The following is a 21,224-nucleotide window of genomic DNA, read 5'->3' as shown; positions in this document are numbered from 1 at the left end:
CTTCACTGCCCGGCACTGCTCATCGCCTCCTTGGGACCACAGTCAGCCCTTCGCTACAAGGGAGCCTGGGGAGTGCCTTTTGAATTTTCTGTTTTTTGGCTTTTCTGCTGCTGCAGTTCAACATAGCATTGCAGCTAGACTTCAAGAAGGGATTCTGTAAGTGGGTTGGAATAGGAGTAGTAAAAGCCAATCCGTAATATTTACTGCTCCTACCACCGGACTAGATGCGTGTCCATTACCCTATTTATTTCCTTCTAGTGCCAGGGCCCTCAGAACAAAATAAAACACATGTGGTTGTTTGTTGATTTTTATTTGCTCAATGCATCCTCCTACCTTATTCATTTGTAAGTTCCACTCGCAAGTGGTAAAGAACCTGCCTGCCAATGCAGGAGACATATGAGACTTGGATTCAATCCCTGGGTTGAGAAGATCCTCTGGAGGAGGACATGGCTACCCACTCCTATATTCTTGCCTGGAGAATCCCATGGACAGAGGACCCTGGCAAGCTACAGTCCATGGGGTCTCAAAGAGTCGGACATGACTGAAGCGGCTTAACATGCACACACACACTCATGCAGGGACACTGTCCATCTCGTCCTCAGCTGTATGCTCACTGTAAATCACAGTGCCCAGCATACAACTGGCCCTCAGTAAATATTGGAGAGAAGTCAGCAGACCCCTTTGAGAATTAAACAGAAGCAAATGATGGCCCTTTCCATGGAAAAATACATCTAGCTGCAGGCACAGCATTTCCATCTCGCTTTCTGAGATTCCCCAGGAAGAAAGCACAGTGAGGAGATGGAGATGCCATGTGTGCCTTCATCACTTGGCTGTAAATGCAGCAATTTTGCTCATAGAGTGACTACAATGTATGGGACACCCTCTCCCCTCGACTAGTAGAAAGCCCAGATTAGAAACGCGTCAGCCCTCTGTGCAGGTGGGAGAGTGCCACGGGTCCCTGGCTGGTCACTGCCCTAAAAGTGCAGGCCAGCAGCTCACACCATTTTTGGAAATGCCTGGCTGCTGCAGAAACGGCAGTAGATCTCTATCCGGCATTTACACAAATTCCTGGAACCTGTGCCAGCTCGCCTCTCAGAGAGATTCGCTGGCAACACAAAAGGAAGAAAAAGAAATCCTAGGTCTTAGGGTGCATTTTTTTCATTCTCTTTCTACAGCTTAAAGAGCCTAAGAGCCTGAGAAGGGATTCATTCGCAGTCCTTGAATAATAGCCAGAAAGGGAGATTAATAAGAAAAGAAGGTATGTGAGTTTCAGAGTGCGGGGGGGATGGACTTTTCTGGGTTTTAGTATGAGAAGAATTTAGGGCCCTGCCTGTACGTTCAGCTTCCTGGTCCTGTTGGTATCACTCACCGCTGAGGTTCAGGGGCCCCTCTTGCCTTTTCTTTCACCAGGAAGGAACCAAAGTCAAGGTCAGTCCTAAGGTCACAGTGAGGTGGTCTCCTAGCCCCCAAGGGAGGGCTCAGAGCAGGGCCTCTGGCCCAGGCTCTCTCCTCTGACTGCTGGTGGAGAATAAATAAGACACCTGCTTTGCTTCATCCAGTGCTCATGGGCACAAGGAAAAGTTCTGCTGCCTCTGAGAAATCTGGCCTGGAGAGATGCTCCTTTCAAGTGATGACCCTGCCCCCAACTTCCATATTTCAAAGGAGAGTCAGCCATGAACAAGCAAACAAGTGTGCAGCCGGTTAATCAGATGGGTCTCGGAACTTTTGGATAACAATCAGCTTTCTGCATTAGTTCTTTTTCCAACGGGAATTCTTCCCGTGTGATCTTCTCCCCCCACCCAAAATGTGTCATTTGGCCCATTTAACAACCCTGATGGACTCATTTTTTTTCCTCATATGAAACATGGCAATATTCTTTAAAAGAAAGTACCTTATCTCCCTTCATATGAGGGATGGTTCGTAATAAGCACAATGTTTTCTGAAATGTATTTTCTGAGCTAATTCCTTTCAAACATGATTTCCATTTTGGGTAAATCTCAATGGCCAGCCATCCCAGCCTTGAGGAAGTAGGTTTCAGTGCTTTGGGGAAACGTGGAGTCCTGCTTGTAGCAACAGTGAAACTGGAATTGTGTTGCTGTGGGCAGTGTGCAAGACAGCGAGACCAAAGGCTGGACTTAGGAGAGAAGAGGATGAGAAAGAAAAAAGAGTAAGCTGGAGAGAGGTGAAGAGAGAGGGGAAAAGAGAAGGAATTTTATGAATCTCCGAAGCGCATAAAGGTGCTGGGATCCCAGAGCTTCAGCCCTGATGGTAGAGAAGAGACGTTGTGGGGAGCAGGACTGCTCAGGAGACCCTGCCTGCTCTGCTAGGAGGATGTGGTGAATGCGGGGAGTTTTTGAGTGGGGAGAGCGAACCGTTGTGCCTGTTCCCTTGGTGTTGGGAGAGGGTGGGAAGAAGCTGAGAGAGGCCATCTGAGCATCTAATGAAGGGGGATTTTACATTAAAAAATCAGGGTGAGCTAAATCTGGATTCACCATCCTACCTTTTCCTCATCACCAACCCCAGCAGATCAAAACTGCTGACTGCGGTGTGATCGGTTATAGAGAAATTGAGAAGCTTCGTTTTCTTTACCCACCTGAGTGCAGTGTGGAGAGTTTTGCCACCCGGTCACTCAGTTCAAGTTAGCCAGTAGACAGGGAGGCCTGGCGTGCTGTGATTCATGGGATCGCAAAGAGTCGGACACGACAGAGCAACTGAAGTGAACTGAACTGAACTGAGCATGTCTACTTTATTGATGAATAGGCCTGCAGGAAGCAAAAGGCAGAGCCTGGCAGGCTGCAGTCCATGGGGTCGCTACTTTCACTGAGTTAGAAGGCTTTTTTTTTATTTTAAGAAATGGAAATTGGGCACATCAATTTCTCTCTAACCTACAATCGTCCACAGAGAGGCAGAGTTTTCATCCATCTGAACTCCAGTCAAGCCCAAATCAGTTTAACAAACATCCTGAGTTATTTTCAGCCAGGATCGGCGCTGAAATTAATTTCCAGGCCCAAGATGCAGTCTCTCCTGCTTGGACATGATATCAGCAAGCCAAGGCATAGATGATTTTTCTATCCCATTCATGTTATTACAAGTGGAATTAAATTGCTATGAAACACTTTATAGTGTGAAAAAAAAAACCTTATTTGTACACATATTAACATAGTTCTTAACGGACACGACTGAGCAACTGAACTGAAATATATAATTACCTATCAAAATCCCACCCATTCTTAGTTTTAAATATAAAGAAGTAAATGTGCTTTTGTACATGAAAAGTAGTGTTAGTCACTCCGTCGTGTCCAGCTCTTTGAGACCCTGTTGACTGTAGCCCACCAGGCTCCTCTGTCCATGGGATTCTCCAGGCAAGAATAGTGCAGTGGGTTGCCATTCTCTTCTCCAGGGGATCTTTCTGACCCTGAAATTGAACCTGGGTCTCCTGCATTGCAGGCAGATTCTTTACCATCTGAGTCAACAGGAAAGTTTTGTACATACTCCATGGCTCTTTAAACGGACTGTGCATATTGGGAGAAACTTTGCTCCCAACATTTAATATAAATAATGAGAAACAGTAGAGAAATAATTGGCAGAACACCAGTTATCTGTCAGTAAAGGCTGAGAATTGCCCAGATGGAGGTGAGCAGCAGGCCCAGTTCTGTCATTTTTATTTGCATCTAAGACTGTTGACCCGTGGACTATCTTCTGAAGAATTAAAGCTAACTCATTTTTTATGTTTACCTGATACTCCGCAATGATCCAACTTACCAGCTCAGTTTTATTTTTACAATCTTATAGTCAGATTCCGATTTCATTTGCAAGCTGAGATGAATCCAAGTCTGCCACTTCAATAAATATCTCAGTTAATCCATTTTAATGAGCAGAGACCTCATGCACGTAAGCCAGAGATAAATGTGGAAAACAAAATACCAAAACACCAGCAATTAAAATGACACAGCAGGGAAGCAATAGGAGAGCACAGGAAAGATTGCACGAATGAACTGACTTGAAAGGGAGGAATCTGAGCGAGGGCCCTGCATTCAGTCACTAGCAAAGGACAGTTAAACGATCAGGACAAGTAAGTAGAATGGGAGGAAGGAGGTCGGGTGGGAGGAAACAGGAAAGTCAGTGTTAGAGATGGGTGAGGTCAGGGGAACTAGCCTTTCATCCACTTAGCCATCCAATGACTGAACCAGGCTGTTTAGAATAAAGGTTGCAGAAGGCTGTGCAAGAGATGAAACAGAAAACAGAAGGGAAGAAGAACAAAGGGATCAAACTGATCTCGACCAAGAATTATGAGCTCTGTAAACTGGGGAAGTGACAGTGGATTTATACAATCTGATTCAGTTCATCTGTCACACACGGGAGGGAACTGATGAAAAGTCGGGCTTTTCCAGGAAGGGATGTAGATAAGAGAGATGAAGCTGCAGAAAAAACGGAGTGATGTACAGGGAAGGCTGGGGAGGTGGGGGCGGTGGGAATGGGAGGGAGCAACTCCCGTGATACAGACAGCGGCTTACTGTTGTGCTTGACCCAGTGAGGGGGAGGGGAAGGATGCTGAAGAAAGAGGTGGGCCATAGGCACAACTCAGCAGCCCTACAGACTTAGAAGACAGGCAGCAAAACATACGCGTGTAAAGCAGACGTGGACTTCGGTCTGCTGAGTATCCCCTGACATAGGAAAACTGTCCCAGTAGCTCTTGTGCTTACTCCTGGACAATCAGCAGGAAAACCCTCTGCTTTTTCTACCACTGCGAGGGAACCCAAATCTCATGGCTGCTGCAGGTCCAAACAAGGAGCATGAGAAAACGGAGAAGAAAGGAAGGAACGAGGAGCAAACTCAAGTGTCTAATGACTCTAATTTCTGGGTAGCCTATCCGGTCACCGAATTTTAAAGTGAAATTTAATTTTGCCAGCATTTAAAAACAAAACGGAACTGATCTCTTTGCTCCATCTAGCGTTGCATGTTGAAATGACAAGATCCTTGACACCTCTCACCACCCAGAGGAACAGCAGTGTTACCCAACCACAGAAACGGAAGTTGAAAGAGGGACCAGGCAAAATGAGCCTCTTCTGCTGAAAAACCCTGAGAAGCGCTCTGAAGCAGAAGATCAGGCATTCCAAGCACCAGTTGAATTTTTTCCATTGTAGCCACAGAAATTCCCAAACCTAAGGTGAGGCAGTGATTGTGATCCCCCTACTGACTTGGGAGTTCAGATGTGAGACATGACCCTAGCTGCCAATACAATGAAAGCAAACATAGCCTAGAATATAACCTTACAGGTTAACTTGAACATCAGCAGATACATCATACACTGTAGAGACTTATGTGTATTCTAGAAGGAAAGAAGGAACATATCATACTTGTATAACTATATCTGATTTAAAACAAGAACACGTTAAGTAAAACAGAGTCTTAAGGCTATTTCATTGTAATTGCTAAAAAGTATTAAATAGGAAAGTAAAATTATCACTGAAAGATGCTAATAATAGTAATGACCATTCATTGAATATTCACTGTATGCTGGACATGCGCATCCACTATTTCATTTAATCCTCACAATAGTCCTCTAAGGTGGGTATCACTAAAGCTGTTATTCAGATGTAGAAGTTAAGGCCACCCAAGGTCATTCATAGTCATTAACTGACAGAACTGGGACGCTAACGTTAATCCTTCTGATTACAAAGCTGTAGCTTTCACTGCTGTGCCTCTTTCTGTCAGAAGTGCTTTAAATTCATGACTATGGGTCTAAAAGTTCAACTTCCTGGCTGTTTCCCATTTCCTCAATCTGTTTCCTGTCATTTTCATTCAGTTCAGTTCAGTTCGGTCATTCGGTCGTGTCCGACTCTTTGTGACCTCATGGACTGCAGCACGCCAGGCTTCCCTGTCCGTCATTTCCATTAGGCTAGTTTAAAATGATACCCAGAAGTGATCGTCTGATGTTGCAAAAGTGCAGCACAGCTGAAGTGATCACTCGAAACTTGGGCCACGCCCAAACTGTGAGGCAGAGGAAGAGGATTTTCATAACTGTGTATCTCATTTCCAAATGCCAAGGAGCAGGTCTCCCCACCTCAGGGCCTGGTGGTACCAGGGACGGACATTATTGACACACTGATCATATGAAAAGGGGGTGCTTTACAAATGAGTGGCTTCTCCAGAAACCTTGTCTCATTAACTTAATGAAGCAAAGGCAGTTCTGCAGTCTCAACACAAAAAGGAGGATGGTCAAATTCTCTCCTTGCTTAGCAGATTAGCCAGTTCCTCAAAGTCCTGTGCCTTTTGCTAGGCCTCGTCAGGAACTTTCCAAAAACTTAAACCAAAAAAGATGGAAGAAATGTTCTCTCAAATTGCATTTGATTGGTTCATGAGCACTCTTTAAATGATCTTAAGTTAATTACATTCCTGTTGAGAAGAATTTTGTTTTCTATACAAGGACCAACCATTGCATGATGCTGGGTCATTAAACTTCCCAAGTTTGGAACAAAAATTTCCTCTGTGAATGGATATAAAGGTGTGTTGGACCAAAGTAACATATTTTAGGTCTCAAAAGCATCTTAGAATAGTTTGGTTTAGTGCTGCTGCTGCTGCTGCTAAGTCACTTCAGTCGTGTCCGACTCTGTGTAACCCCATAAACGGCAGCCCACCAGGCTCTGCCGTCCCTGGGATTCTCCAGGCAAGAACACTGGAGTGGGTTGCTACTTGGTTTAGTACTAAAGTGTGTTTATTGCTAAAGTGGCCAAGCTTGATGGCAGCAAAATGTTAAAAGATCTCATCTTCCTCTTTTAGAACTGTATAATTGTTTTTGTTTTTTTTCATATTTTAAGGATAAGGACATTGATATATTCAAGTCAGCAAGAAAACAAAAAGGTTTATTTCTTTAACATTCCTGGGTTTATATGAGGGGCAATTTTAGAGATCTGGCTAAATGTAAACTTCCACATCCAAAAGCTGAATGTTTACTTAGATTTGCCAAATGCCATATCCCTCTAATTTCTTCTGTGTGGATGCTGGTGTGATGCTGTTGATAGCTTATACTTACCTTCTGATACTTTGCCAACTAGTTTTTCTTTAGATGCAGTCCATGGGTTTGAGGTTTTGCTATCCAATTGCTCTATCTACTTTAAATCTGCTTTTATCTGCTGCCACTGCCATATCTTCAAAGCCTCCACCTCTTAGTATTCATTCTTTATTATGTTAATAAGAACAGAGTATGGGCATGATAAAAGTTTAAACAACATGCAAGAGTTTACTATGAAAATTAAATCCTTTTTCCTTCACACATATACCTAGAGTTCTCCCTTCTCTGGGAGGAATTACTATTCACACTGTCTTACATAACTTTCTAGAGCTTTTTTAAGACTATAAAAGAATATACTTTAGAGATATAGGTGTTTTTTCCTCTTTTTACAGAAATGGAGCATACCATATATTGTTTTGCAATTTGGCTGTTTCAGTTAACAATATAAATTGAAAACCTTTCTAAAATGGTAAATATATACCTACCTCATTTTAACTCCCCTGCAAGTATTCTGTTTATTGAGTTAGCAAATGTTATGGACCAATCCTGTATTAGTGCAGTGAAGGTTTTTGAACATAATGTTTTAACCATTCTGGAGAGTATATTGAGGAGTTAAATTCCCAGAATGAAATGGAAGAGCATAGAGTCGAAAAACCTTTCTAAGCAAGAAACAAAATTCAGACGCTGTGAGTGGATGGATAAGTATGATTACACTAAACTTTTTCATGGCCTGAAACAACTCTGAAAAAAATTTAAAGACAGGGACTTCCCTGGTGGTTCAGTGGTTAAGACTCCATGCTTCCACTGCAGGGGGCCCAGGTTCGATCTTTGGTGGGAGAACTACGATCCCATAAGCGGTGTGGCCAAAAAAAAAGGGCAATTAACAAACCAGGCAAAATGACAGGGTATATAATAAAAAGTTTCATTTTCTTAGTATTAAAAATCTTCTTATAAATACTAAAGAAAAATTACAGAAACAGTAGAAAAACCAGAAAATAACATAATCAGAAACGTTAGTGAAAAACAAATAAAGATGAAAAAATCCTCAGCTTCGCTCAGTTACCAAGGGAGAAAAAGAAGGGGAGGGAAAAATTGGGAGATTGGGATTGATATATACACACTACTAGAAATAGAATGACTAATAGGAACCTGCTGTATAGTACAGGAACTCTACTCAGTACTCTGTAATGACCTATATGGGGATAGAATCTAAAAAAAGAGTAGATATATGTAAATGTATAATTGACTCACTTTCCTGTACAGCAGAAACTAACACAATGCTGTGAATCAACTATACTCCAATAAAAATTAATTTTTAAATAAGTAAATGAATGAATAAATTAAAAAAAATAAAATTTGCTGATGGCTCAGTGGTAAAGAATCCACCTACAATACAGGAGATGCAGGTTTGATCCTTGGGGCCAGGAAAATCCCCTGCAGGAGGAAATGGCAACACAGTCCGATATTCTTGCCTGGGAAATCCCATGGACAGAGGAGCCGAGCAGGCTGCAGTCCATGGGGTTGCAAAGAGTCGAACACAACTGAGTGTACACACATACACACCCCAAAGATGCTATTTTTCATTTATCAAATTGTCGAAGTTTAAGTATCCTTGAAACTATATGAAAGAAGGAACTCTCAAGATCTATTTGGCAGGAATATAATTTGAGGATTGGTATAACATTTTGGATGAAGATTGAACAATAACTACCAATGTTAATGGCATATCCTTATTTTTAAAACATACACGTTTAAGTCTCCTAATATCTTCAGGTCCTTGTCAATGACATCTCCTTAGCCAGTCTCCCCTTTGATGTGCTGGTGGTGTGCCCTGAGACATGTGGGCACCTGGCGGTAACAGTATCTGAATACCCCAAGATGGTGATTTGACAGATAAAATCAGGTCCTGTTTTCCTAGACTATCTATGGGTAGTCCTCAAGAAATACAACATTGTTAATCTGATGAAATCCCATTTATGTGCACACAAGCTGTTGTACACAATTAGCTTGTTTGTTTGGAGTGCTCAGAACTCAGAGGTACTGCCTATCTAGCTTTCTTATAAGAATTACTTGATTGATGTTAGTAGAAAAAAAACCAATCAATAGCTATAATTTATTGAGTACACTCTATATGCCAAACATTGAGTTGAATCATCCCTAATCTTCACAGTAATTCTGTTAATTGGGTTACACTGTCCCCAGTTGACTGAGGAGGAAATTCATGCTTAGATGAGGAAAACTGCCGAAGATCATAAAGCTAGTAAGTGACTGAGTCATGATTTGACCTTGGGTTTGATAAGCTCCGAAGTATCACAGTATATGCCTTTCTTAGTAGTTGGGAATCATATTTAGAAATCACATGTGGTAAGATACCTACTTGTTGATGCTACTGTGAATGAAATTGTTTTCTTCCTTCTTTTTTGGTCATGTGGCTCCAGGAATCTTAGTTCCCCAACCAGGGCCTGAACCCCTGCCCTCAGCAGTAAAAGTGAGGAGTCCTAACCACTGGACTGCCAGGGAATTCCCATGAAATTGTTCTGTTCATTTATTTTCAGATTTACTTATTGTTAGTGCATGGAAACACAACTGAGTTTTGTGTGTTGACATTGTATCCAGCAACTCTGCTGAATTTATTGGTTCTATTAATCTGTGTGTGTGTGTGTGTGTGTGTATGTGTGATCCTATGTGTGTGTGATCCTTGGAGTTTTCTATATATAAGATCATGTCATACCTGTTCAGAGGTCATTTCACTTCTTTCTTCCTAACTTGAGTGTCTTTTGTTTATTTTTCTCACCTAATTTTCCTCCTGAGAACTTCCAATACTATGTTGAATTGAAGTGGCAAAAGCGAGCATCCTTGTCTTGTTTCAGATATTAGGGGAAAGGCTTTTAGTCTTTCATCAATGAGTATAATATTAGCTGTGGGGTTTTCATAATAGCTCTTATTTTGTTGCGGAGAAGGCAATGGCAAGCCACTCCAGTACTCTTGCCTAGAAAATCGCATGGACAGAGGAGCCTGGTGGGCTGTAGTCCATGGGGTCGCTACTAGTCGGACACCACTGAGCGACTTCACTTTCACTTTTCACTTTCACACATTGGAGAAGGAAATGGCAACCCACTCCAGTGTTCTTGCCTGGAGAATCCCAGGGATGGCGGAGCCTGGTCGGCTGCCGTCTATGGGGTCGCACAGAGTCAGACACGACTGAAGCAACTTAGCAGCACCAGCAGCAGCTTATTTTGTTGAGGAAGTTTCTTCTTGTCCTAGTTTGTTGATGTCATATAATTTTGGTTTGTTTTGTGTTTTCTAACATTGTCTAGTAAAGTAATGCTCAAAATTCTCCAAGCCAGGCTTCAACGGTAGTTGAACCGAGAACTTCCAGATATTCAAGCTGGATTTAGAAAAAGCAGAGGAACCAGAGATCAAATTGCCAACATCTGTTGGATTGTTGAATAAGCAAGAGAGTTCCAGAAAAACATCTACTTCTGCATTATTGACTATGCCAAAACCTTTGACTGGGTGGATCACAACAAACTGTGGAAAATTCTTCAAGAGATGGGAATACCAGACCACCTGACCTTCCTCTTGAGAAATTTGTATGCAGGTCAGGAAGCAACAGTTAGAACTGGACATGGGACAACAGACTGGTTCCAAATTGGGAAAGGAGTACATCAAGGCTGTATATTGTCACCCACTTATTTAACTTATATGCAGAGTACATCATGAGAAATGCTGGGCTAGATGAAGCACAAGCTGGAATCAAGATTGCCAGGAGAAATATCAATAACCTCAGATATCAGATGACACCACCCTTATGGCAGAAAGCAAAGAAGAACTAAACAGCCTCTTGATGAAAGTGAAAGAGGAGAGTGAAAAAGTTGGCTTGAAGCTCAACATTCAGAAAAATAAGATCATGGCTTCTGGCCCCATCACTTCATGGTAAATAGATGGGGAAACAATGGAAACAGTGACAGACTTTATTTTGGGGGGGCTCCAAAATCACTGTAGATGGTGATTGCAGCCATGAAATTAAAAGATGTTTACTCCTTGAAAGAAAAGTTATGACCAACCTAGACAGCATATTAAAAAGCAGAAATATTACTTTGCCAACAAAGGTCCCATCTAGTCAAAGCTATGGTTTTTCCAGTAGTCATGTATGGATATGAGAGTTGGACTACAAAGAAGGCTGAGCATTGAAGAATTGATGCTTTTGAACTGTGGTGTTAGAGAAGACTCTTGAGAGTCCCTTGGACAGCAAGGAGATCCAAAAAGTCCATCCTAAAGGAAATCAGTCCTGAATATTCATTGGAAGGACTGATGTTGAAGCTAAAACTCCAATACTTAAAGGTCACCTGATGCAAAGAGCAGACTCATTTGAAAAGACCCTGATGCTGGGAAAGATTGAAGGCAGGAGGAGAAGGGGATGACAGGATGAGATGGTTGGATGACATCACCGACTCAATGGACATGAGTTTGAGTAAACTCCGGGAGTTGGTGATGGACAGGGAGGCCTGGCGTGCTGCAGTCCATGGGGTCTCGAAGAGTCAGACATGACTGAGCGACTGAACTGAACTGACCGAACCTTGTCTTGACTCTGTTTTGAGGTCGTGGCTTGAAGCTGTTCAGTTGTTTTTGAGCAATTAATCCACACCCCACAGCTTGAGCAATTAAGTCCACACCACAACCACTTCCCTTACAGGACTTTCTCACAAAGGCCAGTGTACATTTACCCCAGTTGCCCTGGAGTTTGGTTCCAGACCGGTAGGGACAGCCCCTTGGCCCCAGATTCTGCTGAAAGTATTCAAATTAGTCAATCCACAGGAAGCCATAAAAACTAGCTAAGGTCCCCACAACCCAGCTTACTGCTACGCTGTCACAAACTGCAACACCCTGTGTGGGCCTGGCTGGCAGCCTTCTCTGGTTTGGATCTGCCTTTCGTCTGAGTGCTATTGTATCCTGCTTCACCATCAAAAGAATCTTTAAATCTTATAAAACAGCTGATGCTGTGAGCAGAATGCTGTGCATGGGCTCTTGAGCAGCTCTGTGAATGGGACTGCGCTTGTCTTACTGATTGGTTCCAAGCTCCTGAGAGAGTCACTTAGGATAAAATCTGTGCCTCTGATGAACTTGCCACATCTCTCCTTGCTAATGTCCCAGATCGGGGAACATTCAAAATGAGTAGTCCTCACTGGCTAAACCGGACTTCTAGATACTAGCCCAGGTGGGTCCACCTTAGGGCAGCAGGAGCGCTGGACATGCTCCTGGGTTTCGGGTCACAACCTGTGTTTGGCAGAGGCTCATTCCAGGGCCCATCACATCTTTGACATTGGCGTTTCTTTATTATTATTTGGAGCAGAACCCTTATTCTTCCCTGTGTTTCCTGGGTACCCTGTGGAGGAAGGTGTTGGGTGGCTCCCCCAGGGCAGACAGTCAGCACCCCAGTCTCGATGTCGATGTTGCTAAGATGAGCTCTGGCCCCCGCCTGTCCTCTTCGCATTGTGGACCTCACCTCTCTCCAACCAACATGCTCCCCACACTCTTGTTGTCATCCCTGGGGACCAGTAGCCCAATGTTTAATCCAAAGGGGGCTCTTGGCACGAGAACACCAATATCTTACTCCCATACAGGACTCCCCCTCTCCAGAATGCCTACCTGAGTTACCCAGTTGCTTGAATAAGGCAAAAAACCCTGAGCCACTGCACTCAGACTTCAGTAAGTGCTGCCTGTATCAACATGCAGAAGGGCTCATACTCAAGAAAAGGGGGCTAACTGCACTGTCCAAGGTCAGGCTGCCTGCTGTACCCTCAAAGTGCACACCCCAGCCCCTGGAAGGTGGCCTGGGAACCCTGGGAAAGACAGACAGCAGCTGCTAGGTAGGTCCTAGCCCTTCCCCTGCTTTCCCTGCATTCATTTGGAAGGTTCTCCAGTGAATTATCAGACAGAGACAGAAAATAAGAACTGAGGCTTTAACCAACTAGGAGCAACCCCACTGGAAAGAATACAGAGGAATGAAATGTTTAATTATGTACTTTATTATATAAATTCTATATATTACTTAAGTATATAAATTTCAAACAAAGGTCCATAATTTGACCCATTGGCAATCCAAAATTTACTTTTAAAATGTGTATAACAAAAAGATAAATTGATGCCGGTTGACTCTTGTGCCTCTGCTGCATAGGTTCTAAATTAACTTAAATATTTGCTAAAATATACCAATTGAACAAACTTCGTGGACTTAATCAATATGGGAGCTCAAGTCATAATTGTTGGCCAATATCTGGGATGTGATAAATTTAAGAATGGTGGCCTTTTTAATCTCAGGGAAACAATCAAATATTAAAGAGAAAAAAAATAATTTTGCCTTCCCTAAATTTCCCACGGTCATAGTACCCTTTGCCTTAAAATATCCTGCAGTGACATAGACACTCAGCACAATGAATAATATGCTTCAGGGTTCCAGACATGACTGATCAGAACCAAAGCATACATTTCACTTCTCAAAACAAATACCGTTGGTCTCCTGTAAAAGGCACTGAGCAGAATTTACTGCCTCCAAGAGGGCCCTCCTAACAGGTTAAACTGAGAAAACTAATGCATTCCTCAACAGCTTCTGTTCAAGTTATAAAATTACCAATAACCTGTTAAATAAGTCTCTGCCTTTCGCTGGGCCTTAATCTCTCTTAATTCAAGGTCCCTTGGTTGACTCATATTTTACATAAACTTTAAAAACTTTCCCATCACCCTTTCCTGTATTTAAAGGATGAAGTGTCTCTCCTCCAAGTATACAGACTTATATGGGCCTTTACCAGCTGAGCTACCAGGGAAGCCTGATGAGAAGGCAATGGCAAGCCACTCCAGTACTCTTGCCTAGAAAATCCCATGGATGGAGGAGCCTGGTAAGCTGAAGTCTGTGGGGTCACTAAGGGTCGGACACGACTGAGCAACTTCACTTTCACTTTTCACTTTCACACATTGGAGAAGGAAATGGCAACCCACTCCAGTGTTCTTGCCTGGAGAATCCCAGGGAAGGGGGAGCCTGGTGGGCTTCCGTCTATGGGGTCACACAGAGTCGGACACGACTGAAGTGACTTAGCAGCAGCAGCAGCAGCATGGGCCTTTAAGATTGTCTCTGTCCTTTACTATGCAAAAATGGGCACAATAAAGACAGAAATGGTATGGACCTAACAGAAGCAGAAGATATTAAGAAAAGGTGGCAAGAATACACAAATGAACTATACAAAAAAGATCTTAATGACCCAGATAACCGTGATGGTGTGATCACTCACCTAGAGTCAGATATCCTGGAGTCCAAAGTCAAATGGGCCTTAGGAAGCATCACTACGAACAAAGCTAGTGGAAGTGATGGAATTCCAGCTGAGCTATTTAGGTCCTAAATGATACTGCTGCCCTCAGTATGCCAGCAAATTTGGAAAACTCAGCAGTGGTCACATTACTGGAAAAGGTCAGTTTTCATTTCAATCCCAAAGAAAGGCAATTGCCAAAGAATGTTCAAAGTACTACACAATTGCACTCATCTCACACACTAGCAAAGTAATGCTCAAAATTCTCCAAGTCAGGCTTCAACAGTACATGAACTGAGAACTTCCAGATATTCAAGCTGGATTTAGAAAAGGCAGAGGAACCAGAGATCAAATTGCCAACATTTGTTGGATCACAGAAAAAACGAGAGAGTTCCAGAAAAACATCTACTTCAGTTTTGTTGACTATGCCAAAGCCTTGGACTGGGTGGATCACAACAAACTGTGGAAAATTCTGAAAGAGGTGGGAATATCAGACCACCTGACCTGCCTCTTGAGAAATCTGTATGCAGGTCAAGAAGGAACAGGTAGAACTGGACATGGAACAACGGACTGGTTCCGAATTGGGAAAGGAGTAAGTCAAGGCTGTATATTGTCACCCCACTTATTTAACTTATATGCAGAGCACATCATGAGAAACGCTGGGCTGGAGGAGGCACAAGCTGGGATCAAGATTGCCAGGAGAAATATCAATAACCTCAGATATGCAGATGACACCACCCTTATGGCAGAAAGTGAAGAGGAACTAAAGAGCCTCTTGATGAAAGTGAAAGAGGAGGGTGGCTTAAAACACAACATTCAAAAAACTAAGATCATGGCATCTGGTCCCATCACTTCATGACAAATAGATGGGGAAACAATGGAAACAGTGACAGACTTTATTTCTTGGGCTCCTCCAAAATCACTGCAGATGGTGACTGCAGCCATGAAATTAAAAGATGCTTGCTCCTTGGAAGAAAAGCTATGACCAACCTAGACAGCATATTAATAAGCATTTTAAAAAGGAGAAATATTACTTTGCCAACAAAAGTCTGTCTAGTCAAAGCTATGATTTTTCCAGTGGTCATGTATGGATGTGAGAGTTGGACCATAAAGAAAGCTGAGCGCCAAAGAATTGATGCTTTTGAACTGTGGTGTTAGAGAAGACTCTTGAGAGTCCCTTGGACAGCAAGGAGATCAAACCTGTCAGTCCTAAAGGAAATCAATCCTGAATATTCATTGGATGGACTGATGTTGAAGCTGAAGCTTTGGCCACCTGATGCAAAGAACTGACTCATTGGAAAAGACCCTGATTGCTGGGAAAGATTGAAGGCAGGAGGAGGGGATGACAGAGGATGAGATGGTTGGATGGCATCACCAACTCGACGGACATGAGTTTGAGCAAGCTCCGGGAGTTGGTGATGGACAGAGAGGCCTGGCGTGCTGTAGTCCATGGGGTCACAAAGAGTCAGACACGACTGAGCAACTGAACTGAACTGAAGATTGTCTCACCCTCTTTGTATAGATTTTCTATCCTGCTTGCATCCCATATGGCCTGAGGCCAGATCCAGGGAGCACACTCTACTGAGATCCGATAGATCCAGGTTGTTCCCTGAGCCACACACCTGCCCATTGGATATAAGAGCCCCTGTAACATAAACTTCCAGTGTCCAGATCTTCCTCTCTATTCAGGTTATTGGGGGTAGATCATCAATCTTGCTCCCCATCTGATCCTCCCTAGGGAGTTAAAATACTTTTTCCAGCGCCAGTGCCTCTATACAGTGGAAGATCCAGAGGAAAGATAGAAAACTCCACTTAATAAATGCAAATCACTTTCAGAGATAATAATGGAATCAACATCATACCCCATAATAATACAACTAGAAAACCTCTCTTTGATAAAAATACATGGGGGGTGGGCCTGTGTGCACAGACCTCTGCTTTAGGCAATGAAACACTGTCAAGTGAAGCTGCACACCATCCAGTCTATTGGTCATGAAGTTTTCATTAATTTGTGTTCTGGAGCCTTAAGCCTTTCAAATAAGCCCTTGTTTCAACCAAACATGATGTATTCTGAAGCCCACTTGCCATCCAATTTAGGCCAAAGACCTCACTAGCTTGCCTATCACCAACAAAACTGGCAAGCTATGACCAACCTGGACAGCATATTAAAAAGCAGAGAAGTTATTTTGCCAACAAAGGGCCTTCTAGTCAGAGCTATGGTTTTTCCAGTATTTGGGTACGGATGTGAGAGTTGGACCATAAAGAAAGGTGAGCGCTGAAGACTTGATCATTTCGAACTGTGGTGTTGGAGAAGACTCTTGAGGGTCCCTTGGACAGCACGGAGATCAAACAAGTCAATCCTAAAGGAGATCAACCCTGAATATTCATTGGAAGAACTAGTGCTGAAGCTCCAATACTTTGGCCACCTGATGTGAAGAACCAACTCGCTGGGAAAGACCCTGATGCTGGGAAAGATTGAGGGCAGGAGGAGAAGCGGGTGACAGAGGATGAGATGGTTGGATAGCATCACCAACTCAATGGACGTGAGTTTGAGCAAACTCTGGGAGATAGTGATGGACAGGGACGCCTGGCGTGCTGCAGTCCATGGGGTCACAAAGTGAGTCAGTCCCCACTTAGCAACTGAACAACAATATACCCTCCAACAATGTAGCCAGACCCCTCACCTTGACTCAAGAAATACACCAAATATTATTGTTATAAAAACATGACTTATATTTTAATACACTCTTTAACTCTAACCAGAATGATTCTAGAGACTCCGGAAATTTCAGTCTATTTCTTGGCTGTATGCTGTGCTCAGTCATGTCCAGCTCTTGGCTGATACTGTATAAATGTGGAACTTGGGGCTCTTTGTACTTCTTGTCCTCCTTTCTACTCTCATGATAAATTGTTTTCTATTAAGTTTAGGGCAAATTAAGCCCAATCTCTAGAAGTCTCCTCTATTATTTCAGTTCAGTTCAGTTCAGTTCAGTCGCTCAGTTGTGTCCGACTCTCTGCGACCCCATGAATCACAGCACGCCAGGCCTCCCTGTCCATCACTCAAACTCATGTCCATCGAGTCGGTGATGCCATCCAGCCATCTCATTCTCTGTCGTCCCCTTCTCCTCCCACCCCCAATCCCTCTCAGCATCAGACTCTTTTCCAGTGAGTCAACTCGTTGCATGAGGTGGCCAAAGTATTGGAGTTAGGGGTCCTCAAATATACCCCAAAAATGGAACTCAAAACTAATATCCAAACATCAAGGAGTCGATTATAATAGAGTTTTTAAAAAAATGCTCTCTTGACCCAGTTTGAGGCCCTGATCAGGGGTTGGTCAGCTCCTCCTCTTGAGGAATTCACTCGCTTCCTTTGAGGGCCTTTCACAGTCCAAGCCACTTTATAACAGGTAGTTTAAGCAGAAAGAAACATTACCGTTTCTTTGGGTGATGTTAAAAATGTACATTTAACTCTTATATAGGCCCATTTCTAGGTAAAGAATAAGATTAACATTTTATACAGACTGTAGACCCTAGATTACAACTTTATGAGTTGCATTAGGTTTTTGTACTTTTTCTCCAAATCTTTAGCCTAATGACCTCCCTTTCCCCCACCTTTCTTCCGCTTTTACTTCTCATTTTTTAAGGACCAGTTCTCATATTATTATAAATCATCCCAGATACAGTGTAGCTTCCTCTTAGGGGAAAGGCAAGAAGCATGTTCAAAAGCAAATACCGATCCTTTCAACACTGGACAACCTCTTTAATTTTCTGTGTTTACTTTGCCTGGGAAATGCCATGGACAGAGGAGCCTGGGGGGCTACAGTCCATGGGTTCCCAAAAGAGTCAGACATGACTTAAGAGACTAAACAATAACAAATTCAAAATTTGCTTTATAAAGTGGAAATCAGCCTGCAGGAGCATTCAGCTCTCACCAATGACTCATTTCGATTTGATTCCACTGAATTATCAGTTGCTTTTGATACTTTGAACTTCCTTGTGTTAAGTGTGATTGTTTAATGGCTTTGTCTAATATTTATAACTCCATTCATTGGAAACCCAGTAGGCATCAATTCATTCAGAATTAATTAGGATATTTAAAGTGTGGTTGTTGTTGTTGCTTGCTAAGTTGTGTCTGACTGTTTGCAACCCCATGGATTGCAGCAGACCAGGCTCCTCTGTCGTCCGCTATATCCTGGAGTTTGCTCAAATTCATGTCCATATAAAGTATTCAGTTCAGTTCAGTTCAGTCGCTCAGTTGTGACCGACTCTTTGCGACCCCATGAATCGCAGCACTCCAGGCCTCCCTGTCCATTACCAACTCCCAGAGTTCACTCAAACTCACCTCCATCAAGTCGGTGATGCCATCCAGCCATCTCATCCTCTGTTGTCCCCTTCTCATGTTCCCAATCCCTCCCAGCATAGGAGTCTTTTCCAGTGAGTCAACTCTTCACATGAGGTGGCCAAAGTATTGGAGTTTCAGCTTTAGCATCAGTCCTTCCAATGAACACCCAGGACTGATCTCCTTTAGAATGGACTGGTTGGATCTCCTTGCAGTCCAAGGGACTCTCAAGAGTCTTCTCCAACACCATAGTTCAAAAGCATCAATTCTTCGGTGTTCAGCTTTCTTCAACGTCCAACTCTCACATCCATACATGACCACTGGAAAAACCATAGCCTTGACTAGATGGATCTTTGTTGGAAAAGTAATATCTCTGCTTTTTAATATGCTATCTAGGTTGGTCATAACTTTCCTTCCAAGGAGTAAGCATCTTTTAATTTCATGACTGCAATCACCACCTGCAGTGATTTTGGAGCCCAGAAAAATAAAGTCTGACACTGTTTCCACTGTTTCCCCATCTATTTCCCATGAAGTGATAGGACCAGATGCCATGATCTTAGTTTTCTGAATGTTGAGCTTCAAGCCAACTTTTTCACTCTCTTCTTTCACTTTCATCAAGAGGCTTTTTAGTTCCTCTTCACTTTCTGCCATAAGAGTGGTGTCATCTGCATATCTGAGGTTATTGATATTTTTTCCGGAAATCTTGATTCCAGCTTGTGCTTCTTCCAGCCCAGTGTTTCTCATGATGTACTCTGCATATAAGTTAAATAAGCAGGGTGACAATATACAACCTTGACGTACTCCTTTTCCTATTTGGTAGGATGATGTTATATTGCATATCAACTATACTCCAGTTCAAAGGAAAGGGGAAAAAGTAATAATAGTAAGGACAAGTGCTCTTATCAGCAGATTTTGATTTGAAATTAAGCTGCTCCTCATATAGACAGAGGTAGCACCCCTCGGGTTATTTATTTAATCATAACTCTGTAGAACAATTCCAGGAAGCGAGTCCCTTGGACTGCAAGGAGATCCAACCAGTCCATTCTAAAGGAGATCAGTCCTGGGTGTTCATTGGAAGGACTGATGCTAAAGCTGAAACTCCAGTACTTTGGCCACCTCATGTGAAGAGTTGACTCACTGGAAAAGACTCTGATGCTAGGAGGGATTGGGGGTGGGAGGAGATGGGGACAACAGAGAATGAGATGGCTGGATGGCATCACTGACTCGATGGACATGAGTTTGAGTGAACTCCAGGAGTTGGTGATGGACAGGGAGGCCTGGCGTGCTGTGATTCATGGGGTCGCAAAGAGTCAGACGTGACTGAGTGACTGAACTGAACTGAACTGAATTTACTCATAATTATTACTGAGAAAATGTCCACGTTGAAAATAAATAAAGTGTAGGATGATAGTGAAGTGGAACTTTATTTTATTTTATTTTGCTACCCTACATGGTATGCAGGATCTTAATTCCCCAACCAGGGATAGAACCTGTTCCCCCTGCAGTGGAAGTGAGCAGTGTTAACCACTGAAGCTGGGATTTTTTTTTTTTAATTAATAAATGAATACCAAATTTAAAGCAGAGAGTTTGAAGCACCCTTCCCCATATCCTGAGACTGTCAGTGAAGAAGCGCAAGACCCATTCACACAAACCCACCTCCCTAGATTTACAAGAGAGAGAAGGTCTAACCACTTTCAACCACCCTGTAAAATTACCAAGAAATAACAAAATTAAATCCAAAGTAAGTTAGATGCTCCGTGTGTCAAATGTTGCGTGTGTGTGTTCTTTTTCCTTTCAGAGGGGAAGTTCAGGTTCACTCTTGCTTGGTAGACATGAATGAAAGTAACAGGAGGGGCACAGTGTTACTTCCTCTCATTAAAATTCTTGCTGAGTTTGTTGTCTGGCCAACAACAGACTTAATTTAAACCATCCCTTCAGTAAGCAGAAATGGAAATGATGCTGGCAAGAGGAACTGCATCTTTCACATTATTATTTTTGTGGTTTTTAAATTTATTTCCTTTGCTTTATTATTTTTGGCCGCACAGGGTCTTCACTGTAGCACCTACCACCATAATAGATAAATAAGTTAATGCATAATTAAGAAACATACACTGAAGAGAAACTAACCTGTGTTGTTTTTAGAAGCCAGCATGAATTGAGGACTGTTCATATCTCGATGGGAACTGATATTATGCCTAAACTGATAATTGCATTATGAGGTCACCGTAAAAATTATTTTGGGGAGCCATTTGTTAGTTCAGCCAACATTATGGAAAGCCTGATATGTACAAGAAGTTATAAGGCATAAGAGATGGGTGTGTTGGATTATGGAAGGAGTGAATTTTATGTAATGATGTCTAACACATCACACCAGATTTTTTTGATTTAGTACATCACGTTATTTATGTTTGTTCTTCTAAAATTGTTGGGGCAGGACTTGTGGGGACAGCTCATCTCTGCCTCCTGGGGCATCAGCTGGAGTGACTCAACTGGGATTGGAAGATCCACTCCCAGTGTGGCGTACTCAATGGCCATCTTCTGGTTGCTCTGTTGGAGATACCAGCCAGACCCTT

At 42.7% G+C, this 21,224-nt stretch overlaps 1 protein-coding gene across 19 annotated transcripts in view; it reads left to right on the top strand.

The window, feature by feature from the left end:
• The window catches only part of TLR3 (toll like receptor 3), a 447,684-nt gene that overhangs the window by 403,488 nt on the left and 22,972 nt on the right, over positions 1 to 21,224 (top strand). For 14 of the 19 annotated variants that reach the window (XM_088832563.1, XM_088832565.1, XM_088832564.1 and 11 more), the window contains one exon: positions 4,952 to 5,167. The exons of the other annotated variants lie outside the window; for them this stretch is intronic. The gene's annotated coding sequence lies outside the window, so the exon portion shown is untranslated. The remainder of the gene's footprint in view (positions 1 to 4,951; positions 5,168 to 21,224) is intronic. 19 annotated transcript variants of the gene reach the window in all.

Source organism: Moschus berezovskii, chromosome 26 (genome assembly GCF_049115385.1).
Source record: "Moschus berezovskii isolate FMDL1 chromosome 26, NW_MosBer_1.0, whole genome shotgun sequence".
In the NCBI taxonomy this organism is placed as follows: domain Eukaryota; kingdom Metazoa; phylum Chordata; class Mammalia; order Artiodactyla; family Moschidae; genus Moschus; species Moschus berezovskii.
Note: the sequence above shows the minus strand (reverse complement) of the source record. Positions and strands in the feature narration are given on the sequence as shown.